Raw genomic sequence first — 12,346 nt, 5'->3', positions numbered from 1 at the left:
TATAGTGTTGGAAAGCTTGAGGAGCTCTTTATACTGCCTAGATGTAATCACGATATACATTGGCAGGCCTGACGAGTTCTTATATTGTCATTACATATTGGGGTAGAGCATTGGCAGACTTGAGGAGGTTGTTCTACTGACATGCTACGGGTAGGTCATGGGGATTGGTACTGGTGGTTAGTGGTGCCTGTGTGGACCATGTGTTTCTGTGTGATGTTAGTCTTGTGTGGACCAGTGCTATGTGGACCATGTATTCTTTGATGATGTTAGTCCTGTGTTGACCAGTCATGTGTGGACCATATTTCTGTGTGATGTTAGTCCTGTGTGGACCAGTCCTATATGGACCATGTATTTTGTGATGATATTAGTCCTGTGTGGACTAGTCCTTTGTGGACCGTGTATTTTTTTATAAATGAGAGTCTTATGTGGACGGGGATCTCCTGTGTGGAATGTTTATGTTGAATGTGAACTGATAAGATGAATGGTATATTAAATTAATAATATGTATATTGATGGCAAGGTAGAACCTTCTGCCAAGAGCTTGTTGAGAAAGGCGAGTGCCCTGGTATTTTCAGTTTGGTACCAGAACAGAGGGAAACTACTTGTATGAGCAGGTAACCTTCCCTATTCTTGGAGACTTTTCCTATATACATAGCCCGATGGCTTACTAAGTAAGGTGAGTGCCCCGATATTAGTATTAGAGCAGAGAGAAGCTACTTGTATGGGCGGGTAATCTTCCCTATTCTTAGGTATTATTATCATTAAAAGTATTTATGAATGCGAGTATGATATCAGATGATGATTTTGTTGTTAATGATGCATTTTCTCAACTGCTATTGATAGTGAAATACAAATGAATATATGTTATGTATTATTTAAACTCTGTGCCACACACTGCTATGATTTGTTCTTCCTTACTGAGATGTGTCTCACCCTAGTGGATGATCATATTTTCAGGTCCATCAGGAGATCAAGCTTAGGGCTCCGACAAGGTAGTGTTTTGGTAATAATGGGAAGTTTTTAAAAATAGCTTATGTATAGTTTATGTTTTGAAATAATGGTATGTAATATAAAAAAATGGTGGTAGTTGTTTATGGGATATATATATATAGACTCTAGTATTTAATTAGAGGTTGTTTATCTTATTTCTGCTGCATGATTGTGGTGTTTGTTATCAGAAACAGGTGACTGAAATAGTAACCTTTAAGCCCCACTTGGAGGGTTAGGGGCATTACAATAATTTTTCTTCATAACTCTCATTTTCTCTCTTTCTCTCTAATTAGGGTTTTGTAAGACTCTCTCTCTCTCTCTCTCTCTCTCTCTCTCTCTCTCTCTCTCTCTCTCTCTCCTAAGCCTCCTGGATCACCTTTGAGTACTCCTTGATCCTCTCTCCTTCCTCCCGGCACGTAGGCCGTCGATCTTCGGCAGGTTCTAGCGACTAGGTTTCATGGTTTTGAAAGTTTAAGTAGTTTCTTCAAGGACAGGTAAGAGGATTAGATTATGTAAGTTATTTTTGAAATATGAACCGATTAAGTTGTAATATGTGTTTACAGAAACTGTATATATGATTTTCTGAACGAATCGGGTATATGAAAATGGTTGCTTTGACTTTCATAAGTTTTTGAGGAAAACTAATGTGAATGGGTTGAACATCTCCTATTTTCAGTCAAATATATAGTTTGAGTTAAATTAAACCCTGGAATTGCTCATACCTCTATTTTCAGCAACTTATATGTTTCCCAAAAAGTTATATATATTTATGAGTTATCTGATGAAAATTGTGTGGAATGAGAATGGTTTAAAATGACATAAATGAACAGAATATTTATACAATTATGATATAGTATTATATGACGAATATATACCAAGATGTGATATGATGGCTTTATGCCTAGATGTGATATGACGACTATATGCCGAGACATGATATGACGGCTATAAGTCGAGATTTTGATATGACGGCTAGATGCCGAGTTTTGATATGCCGATTTTATATAGAGACCGTATATGACATATATTTTACAGAATTATGAACAACTTATGTTTTATACAGTTTTATGAAAATGAATTCATGACTACAATTTTATTGTGTAAATTGCCATATATGATTTAAGAATCTTGAGGATATCAAATGTTATGTTATGAGCACGGTACCGTAGCTATGTGTTGGCAGTGAGTGCAATCACACGGGGATGGAAGTGTGATGCGGGATAGTCGATTTGTGACTTGGGTATAGTACTACTCCCGATGTAGTTTTGGGGGACCCCTCCCTATGTAGTTCTAGGTGACCCTCCTGATGCAGTTCCAGGAATAGGGTAGGCACAATCGTACTTACTACCTTTTTCTGACTTAGCTATGGTCGGCCAGCTATATGCTAAGTCTAGCCTTTAGGCCGCACAACCCGTCATGGGGGGAAGTATGTCAACGGGAAAGCATGATGATGCTACTTCAGCAGTACAGGGTGATTTCTTTTATGCATAAATGGGAAAATTTACTATTAATGGGCTATACTGAGTCGACAATACATTATTCAGAAATTATGTATTTTTAGTATTACAGATCAGTACAGTTTTAAAATTCCATTTTAGATACAGTTAAATAATGGAAGTTTTATATTCACAGGAAAACTCATGTTAGCCACACACGCAAGATAGTCTAATCTGCCTTACTGAGAAGTGTCTCACCCCATTATCCATCTCATTTTTCAGGTCCTATAGGGAACTGTGCCTAGCTTATCTCGGGGCTAGGACTAGACGGTTGGTAGTAGTAGTCAGAGCTGGTGAGACACCAACTATTACGTTTTGATATTTTGGGGTTGTAATATATTGACAAGAAGTTTATATGTATATTTGGGGACAATTAGAAATTTGGTAATATGATTGAGGTGTTTTCTTCCACTGTATGGTTTTACTTTCAGTTATGACAGGACCACCCGGTTTTCCCTTGTTAGGGCGGGTGGAGCTATTATAGTATCAGATTTTATTTTATTCACAAATAACACCCCCGGCCTACTTCTAGGTTTGGGAGCGTTACACCTAGAGTTTGGTATGAGAGGCTTAGTGGTTTTCTTCTAGAAAATGGATTTACCAGAGGCAAGATTGACACTACGCTTTTCATTAAATCTAAAAATGATCACATGCTCCTTGTACAAATATATGTTGATGATATTATCTTTGGAGCTACAAATGATGAATTTTGTAATGTGTAACAACCCAACCCTTTATACGGACCCATGTGTCACTCACTCATACTAAATACATGTACCTATTCAAGATACGTAAACAACCCACCCTAACTAGGGACATATGAATATAAATCATACACAATTTAAATGCAAATGTCGCGGAAAAACATAAACATTTATTAGGATTTCTATTAGTCTTATACCAGAGCTTACTAATACATCCACAATCACATAAATTCAGACATATAATAAATCCTGTTATTACAATCCTCCATAAAGAACTTCATCTAAGTTTAATACAGGATTCAAATGCTTACGTAAGCTAAACCAAAAATAGTCTCCCTAGGCCCTTTAGCTACTAGGACCAACGTACTGATGGACCTAAAAACAAAGGTTGTATAATAGGGTGAGACACCTCTCAGTAAGGAAGAAAGTGTTACAACAGTGTGTGACTGCATATATGCATATTTTCATGTAAATTCATACGTTTGAAACATTTGTTTATAATACTGTAACATATAACCTTTATCTGCACATCAAGTATTTAAATCATGCATATGATTATTAGAATACCTCTAGCTTTATATGAAAATTTTCCTGTTTACCGCGTGGCACGGGTTGTGCACTAATTGCCTCTGACAGTGTCCTGTTCATGCAGAAAAAGCCGAGCATCTTTTATAGTCCGACCGCTCCCTGGTTTATTTTTACTAGCAGCTTACTAACTCCTTGCAGGTCGACCATCTAACATACCCATACTGATTTCTCATGTATGGTTGCACTGTACTGCCAGCATCGGTACCTAGCCTTAGGAGTTTATTTCAACCCCCAAAATGTAGTATTTTTCAACCCCTTTAACTGAAGTTTCTTTCAACTTCTTTTTGTCACAAGCTATGGTTCTAGTATATTTATAGAAAAATATAGTAACCTGTGCAATTCCATTATTTTCACAAATTCAGATAATCCCATTGGGTTCAAACCGGTGCCTACCCACTTAGTTTACCCCTTTTTGTTTACTGACGCAGCTCAATGTATCACCGACCTCTGTTTTTCACATACTCAGTATAATAAATTGGAACTCCGTTCCCATAATCTATATCAATAGTATAAAAAATTGAAACATTTCCATTTCAACATACTCAGTATAACAAATTGGAACTCCGTTCCCATAATCTATATCAATAGTATAGAAAATTCATACATTTCCATTTCAACATATATCACACGAGTTTAATCTAAAAATCCGCTAAATGATAAAAATCAGATAAACATCATTTAAATGTAATAGTAAAGGATTCAAACATTTCCTACTACAATATAAATGCAAATAAGTGATTTTCGTAAGATTTGGAGATCATACGCCAAAATCCTCGTTTTTACCAAAAACCAAAAAATTGTAAAATTGACATTTCTACTCGGTAGAATTTAGCAAATAAGCAGTTAAATCATACATATAAGTATAAACTAGCTTTTTAACAGTTTAGTTTCCCAAAAATGCTATTGTAATCAATTTTCCATTACCTCAAACTCAAAACAAAACTTCGTACGAATACGGTTTAAATCGACAACCCGGGACCTCGAAACCTAAAAACCACAGAACATAACCTTACCATAACATCGATTACTATCCAAATATCCAATAAAATTTGAGATCAGATCCTTACCTCGATTTTTGGGGAAAACCTAAAAATCTCTGAAACTACGATCCGATCCGCTAAAATTGTAGAGTTTCCTCTTCTGATCCACGCAGTACCCTCCATTTTTGGAAACGGACGACAAATGAAGAAGAATCTTAGAGAGAGAGAGAGAGACAGAGACAGAGACAGAGAGTTTGGAAACAAACTTAGCTTCTAAGTTACCAAATTGGATATTTATAGAGCCTTTGACCAAGTCGAACTCGTCGACGAGGCAGCGTTTTCGTCGACAAATCCACCACACAGCTCGTTGACGAAGCCATCCCTTTGTCACCGAGCCCAAGTTCTAGATATTTTTCTGACCCGCTCGGTATCTGCTCATCGACGAGGCTCTGAATTTTGTCAATGAGGCTCTAAAGGATTTCGTAGACGAACGTGACTCCTTTGTCGACGAACCCAACTTATTTCGGTTTGGGTTTCTATAATCTCCCCTCCTTATAAGAATTTTGTCCTCGAAATTTACTAATCATTGTTCAACATAAACTTTTCTTATTATTCCGCTTACAAAGAGTCGACCGTCACCTACAAAGTGACTTTGGCCCAATTTCATTAGATGCCCTCACATATGGCAGAGGAATACCGTGGTTACACAAGAGATATTTCGGAAGATTACATCTATAAACAAGACTCTCCCAAAGATCATACCATTCAATCCATACCATCTATACTACTATCTACCTATGAACTATCAAATAACTGTGGGTACTTCTGGCATATTTCAGATTCTAATTCCCATTAAGCTTCTTCCACTGCATGATTACGCCATAATACCTTTACGAGAGGTATTTCCTTAGTTCGTAACTGCTGTACTTTCCAATCCAATATCTGCACTGGTACTTCCTCATACGATAAGGCATCACTGATCTCTAGAGGTTCGTAACTTAGTACGTGTGATGGATCTGGTACGTACTTCCTCAGTACAGACACGTGAAATACATCATGAACTCTAGATAAAATTGGAGGTAAAGCCACTCGATAAGCAATCGAACCTATCATTTCAAGGATTTCAAAAGGCCCAATATACCAAGGACTTAGCTTCCTCTTCTTCCCAAACCTCATCACCCATTTTATTAGAGCGATTCTCAGGAATACCATATCTCCTTGCTCGAATTCCAACTCTCGTCGACGAGTATCAACATAACTCTTCTATCGACTCTGAGCTGCTTTGATTCTTTCCATGATCAATCTAACCTTTGCAGAGGTCTACTGAATTAATTCTAGACCCAGTATCTGCCGCTAACCTACCTGATCCCAGTACAACGGAGATTGACACTGACAACCATACAAAGCCCCATAAGGTGCCATCTCTATGCTCGCCTGGTAACTGTTGTTATATGCAAATTCAACGAGCGGTAAATATCGTATCCAACTATCACCAAAGTCCAGTATACAAGCTCGCAACATATCCTCTAACGTCTGAATAATCCTCTCCGACTATCCATCCGTCTGCGAGTGAAAAGACGTACTGAACGTCAGTCGCGATCCCAAGTAAACTCTTCTAGAAATGAGATGTAAAATGCAGATCCCGATTTGAAACAATAGAATAGGGACACCATGGAGTCGTACCACCTCCTGCACATAAAGTTCTGCCAGCCTATTCAGAGAGTAGCCAACTCTGATTGGAATAAAATGTGCAGTCTTTGTCAGCCAATCCACTATAACCCATATGGCATTATGCCCATGCACCGCCGCGGCTAAACCCATTACAAAATCCATCGAGACATGTTCCCACTTCCACTCAGGAACGTCGAGTGGCTGAAGTGGTCCTGCCGGCTTCTGATGTTCTGCTTTAATCCGTTGACATGTCAGGAACTGCTCTACAAAATCGGGCAATCTATTTTTTCATGTTGGGCCACCAGAAAGATTCCCTTAAATCCCGGTACATTTTCGTACTACCAAGATGTATAGTGTAAAGTGAACGATGTGCCTCCTCTAGAATGACCCGTCTAATCCTGGCATCATTCGGTACACAAACCTTGCCACGAAATCGTAATATCCCATCGCCGGAGATACTGAAATCTGGCTTCAACCCCTTCTGAATTCCCTCCATAGCCTCAATCAACTCAGGATCCTCCTCCTATGCCACACGGATCCTCTCCTGCAAAGTTGGCTGTACCACCAAGCTAGCAAGAATAGCTTGATGATTTCCTTCTACTACCTCCAAACTCAACCTCTCAAGGTCCATACAGATCTGATGCTGAACCTCCACTGCTGAGATTGATGCATCAACAGACTTCCATCTCAGAGTATTAGCTACCACATTAGCTTTTCCTAGGTGATAGCTAATAGTACAATCGTAGTCTTTAATCAACTCAAGCCACCTGCGTTGTCTCATGTTGAGCTCTTTCTAGGTGAAAAAGTATTTAAGAATTTTATGGTTGGCAAAAATCTCACACCTTTCATCGTACAAGTAGTGTCTCCAAATTTTCAGTGCAAACACTACTGTTGCTAACTCCATATCATGCGTCGGGTAGTTCTTCTCGTATTCTTTGAGTTGACGAGAAGCATAAGCAATCACTTTGTCCTGCTGCATTAAAACACAGTCAAGACCCTTTTTCAAAGCATCACTATAAATAACAAAACCACCATCATTGGATGGAAGAGTCAAAACTAAAGTAGTGACCAGTCGCCGTTAATGATACCTAGATTGTGGGTCAATCTTAGAGAAGACATGTGTGCCCTGAAGTTGGTCAAATAAATCATTGATCCTGGGTAGCAGATATTTATTCTTTATTGTCAATTTTTTAAGCTCTCTATAGTCGATGCACATTCTCATCAACCCATCTTCTTCTTCACAAATAACACTGGTGCTCCCCAAAGAGAAACACTAGGTCAAATGTACCCCTTGTTAAGCAGCTCCTGAAGCTGTTCTTTCAACTCTCTTAGCTCAGCTGGAGCCATACAATACGGAGCTTTCGATATAGGTGACGTACCTGGAGCTAACTCAATAGAAAATTCCACTTCACGGTCTAGAGGTAACCCTGACAAGTCCTCTGGAAACACGTCAGGGAACTCACGCACCACAACAATCATCTCCAATTCTCGTTCCTCTGCTGGCGTGTCTTTCACAAACGCCAGATACCCATGGCACCCTTTAAGGATTAGCCTTCTAACTTGCATAACAAAAAGGACCCGTTGTGTAGAATGCACACACGATGCAATAAACTGAAATTCCCACCTTCTTGGCAGTCTGAACAACACCTCCCTCATGTGGCAATCGATACTAGCATAACTGGCAGACAACCAGTCCATCCCTAAGATAATATCAAAGCCATACATGTCATACACTACAAGATCAACTGGTAACACCCTTCCATGAATTTCAACTGAGAAGTCACGAACTGCCTTGCTACACCCGACCACAGATCCAGACGGTGTAGCCACCATCAGTTCATAATCTAATAATTACACCTCTAATCCACAAAGCTTCACAAATCCATGTGAAATAAAAGAATGCATTGCCCTATAATCAAATAATACAACAGCTTTATGAGAAAGCATGTAAATATTACCTGTGAAAACATCGCCCGCGTTCTCAGCATCGGTTGGAGTCAGAGAATACACCCTTGCCTGAGCCGTACCCCTTTACTGACCTCCACGTTGTGCTTGAGCATTACCCCTGTATGGCTGCTGCGAGATTCCAATATTCCTCTGCATCTGACAATCTCTTATCTGATGTCCTTACCTACCACACTGCATACAGGCCCTTGTAGACAACCAACATTGCCTATGGTGTTTCTTACCACACAAAGAGCAACGTGGAACACGTGCGGTATTCTGGGATGTACCACCACTGTTCTTCTTCCACTTACCCTGTCCTGCCCAAGATGAAGAATTAGGAGGCGTTGGCCTCTTCTTCGTGACCTGAACTTCTACGTCCTCTAGCAAACACTCTTCTGCTATCGTGGCTTTATCAACCAACATAGCAAAGTCTTGCAACTGCAAGATCGTTGTCTGCTTACGGATCTCGCTCCTCAGACCCCTTTGAAACTTCCAGGCCTTCTTCGCTTCATCTGGTATCACGAATGGAGCAAATTGAGACAGCTCCTGGAATTTGGCAGCGTATTGCTGCACTGTCAACAATTGTTGCGTCAGATTCATGAATTCCTCCATCTTCGTGTTTCTAACCGTGGCCAGAAAATAACGTTCAAAGAAGAGCTCTTTGAACCCGGTCCACATCAACACTATTGGTATCAGTCGGTGCTCTTCCATATGCTATACAGACACCCACCATCTCTCAGCCTCCCCTGCCAACTTGAACGTGGCGAAGGTGACTTTCTGCCTCTTAGTGTAATTCAACACGTCTAGGATCTTCTCGATCTCCTGGATCCAATTCTCAGCATGAACTGGATCTGCACTGCCCACAAAAGCCGAGGGCTTCAGCCTGGTGAACTGCTCAATGGAGCAAATTAATTCAATTGTAGGACGATCCTGCCCCCTATTCGTCCGCACTACCTCAGCCATAAATTGCTGTGCGAAGTCACGCAACACACTAGTGGAATCATTACCAGCCTCAAGGCCAACACCCTCACTACTATTACCTCCCATGTTGGCAGTGATATCCCTGGATTCCATCTTGAAATACGAGAATCCATTAGAAGGTAATAGCCTAAGCATCAACTAACTCTATCATACTATAAACTCAATTCCCTTAAATCCACATCATGAATATCGATGTACTCCATTAATTTAACATCATCATTCTAACTCAAGTTCTGCCCTTCCACTCGGAAACAACACCATCAATAGATTGCCATGATTTTCTGAACCCTTCGAATGATCGAGAAAAACACAGAAGTCTGCCAATGAATTTTGTCTCAAGGTATACAAAACAAAACCCGAGATCATATCCATGTCCTATACTCTAGTATATTCTAAATTATCAAAACTAGCAAATCCTAAGTTCTGCTCATATCCCTAACCAGGCAGCATGAAACAAATCATACTTCTGACTAGCTATGACCCTAATACCAGCTGTAACGACCCAACCCTTTATACAAACCTAGGTGTCACTCACTCATACTAAATGCATGTACTTGTTCAAGATACGTAAACAACCCGCCCTAACTAGGGACATACAGGTATAAATCATACATAATTTAAATGTAAATGTCGCGGAAAAACATAAACATTCATTGAGATTTCTATTAGTCTTATACCAGAGCTTACTAATACATCCACAATTACATAAATTCAGACATATAATAAATCCTGTTATTACAATCCTCTAGAAAGAACTTCATCTAAGTTTAATATAGGATTCAAATGCTTACGTAAGCTAAACGAAAAATAGTCTCCCTAAGCCATTTAGCTACTTGGACCGACGTACTGATGGACCTGAAAATAAAGGTTGTATAATAAGGTGAGACACCTCTCAGTAAGGAAGAAAGTGTTACAACAGTGTGTGACTGCATATATGCATATTTTTATATAAACTCATACGTTTGAAACATTTGTTTATAATATTGTAACATATAACATTTATCGGCACATCAAATACTTAAATCATGCATATGATTATTAGAACACCTCCAGCTTTATATGACAATTTGCTTGTTTACCCCGTGGCACAGGTTGTGCACTGATTGCCTTTGACAGTGTCCTGTTCGTGTAGACAAAGTCGAGCATCTTTTATAGTCCGACTGCCCCCTGGTTTATTTTTACCAGCAACTTACAAACTCCTCCCAGGTCGACCATCTAACGTACCTGTTGGCTTAACAAGGTTTTTCAATCGGTTTTGGTGATAACAAACAAAGGACTATTTAACTTGGAAAGGTTGAGTTTTTGTGTTTCGGGAAATATGGATCAAGTATGGTTCAAGTAAAGTTCTAGTGTGATTCAAATAAAGCTCAAGTATGGTTCAAGAAAAGATCAAAGTAAAGACCAAGTATGAATCAAGTATGAGACAACTATTCAATCATCCAAAGAGAAACTCAGATATTTGCAGCTCAAGCAAAGAACTTCAAAATCAAAGATAGAGGAAAAAGTCAAGCTTGTTATACAAAGTTTTAAGAAATATGTTGTAAGTATTTCAAAAGCCAAAATATCGTTTGAAATATGTTTTGAAGCTCTTTCAAGAGATTATGAGGGCTTAAGGACTTATTTAAGTATATTGAATCAAGTCTTGTAAAAAGCATAAAAGAGCAAATTAGTTTTAAAAGTAAAATATTTTCTAAAACAGGATATTGGCATATCAGATGACTAAACTTTTCAGTTCAGATGACTGAAGTAGCAACTTTAGATGACTGAACTTCATGTTCAGAAATATGAAAAATTACTTCAGATGTCTGAAGATTAAGTGCAGATGTCTAAAGATTTTATGGAACAAAACCAAAAGAGGCAGTAGCAGTTCAAACGTCTGAACTCGCAACTTCAGACATCTGAACCTGGAACCTCAAACGTCTGAACCCTGACTTCAGATGTCTGACCCTGTATCTAAGTCTATTTTTCAAGGGTTTCAGGAATTTCAGACTTATGACCTCGAATCTTCATACGTCTGAACACTGTTTAATGGGCAAAAATTTTAAAAATCTTATTTTTTAAATTATAGTCGTTTGAACCCCAAATTTTCTAACAACTTGGGAAACTCTTTAAGGAAACTTTTGCAACAAGGAAACTTGCTTGGAAGCCTATAAATACATGGTTCTTGTGAATCAAATATACACCAAGCATTGAAAATCTCTCAAGCTCTCTTGCTCTCAAAATCTCTTTTTGATCAATCTCTTGCAAGCTAAAAGTATTGTTGTTCTGATATTCTTGCTCATCAATTCCTGAAGAAAGAATACTGATTTCTCATCTGGAGAAAAAGGAATTTGGTGAAATTCTTGTAAAGCTTCAAAAGTGTATTTCTTTCTTAATATTTATCTTTTGAAGTACATAGTTTGAATTTGTACTAATCTGCTCTTTGTGTGAGCCTCTCTTGTACACCAACTTTCTGGTATCTCTCTTGTAGATTTTGGACGATTCCAGGCTGTTGGATTGTTGACCAAACAAGGGTTTATTGTTTGGAGAAGGCGGGCTCTAGCCTTGGCCAAGGAGTGGTTGTAAATAGGCGTTGTTCGACCTGGTAACGGAACTGCTATAGTGGAACCCTTCGGTGTTTTGCCAGGGGCGAGGACGTAGGCTGTGTTGAAACTGAACCTCGTAAAAAATCTTGTGTCTTTCTCTCTTCTTTACTTTATATTCTGTACTTGCTGTTGTTGTATGATTTAAAAGTGCATGTTGCAGGTTTTAAAGTGAGAAAGAAACAAAGACTCTTGATATTTAGAAAGTACATTTTGATTAACTATTTGCGGAAACCCAAAAGGGAGTATGTTGGTTAATCTGCGGAAATCTTGATCAAGATAAGTGCATACTAAGAGCTTATTCAAACAAGGTGGTAAACATTACAATTGACAAAAGCACTAATATTCTTGGTTGAGTGGTTGAATTATTTTGATTTCATTGATTGACTTGTGAATTTAAATTTCAG

Source organism: Malania oleifera, chromosome 2 (genome assembly GCF_029873635.1).
Source record: "Malania oleifera isolate guangnan ecotype guangnan chromosome 2, ASM2987363v1, whole genome shotgun sequence".
Classification (NCBI taxonomy): domain Eukaryota; kingdom Viridiplantae; phylum Streptophyta; class Magnoliopsida; order Santalales; family Ximeniaceae; genus Malania; species Malania oleifera.
Note: the sequence above shows the minus strand (reverse complement) of the source record.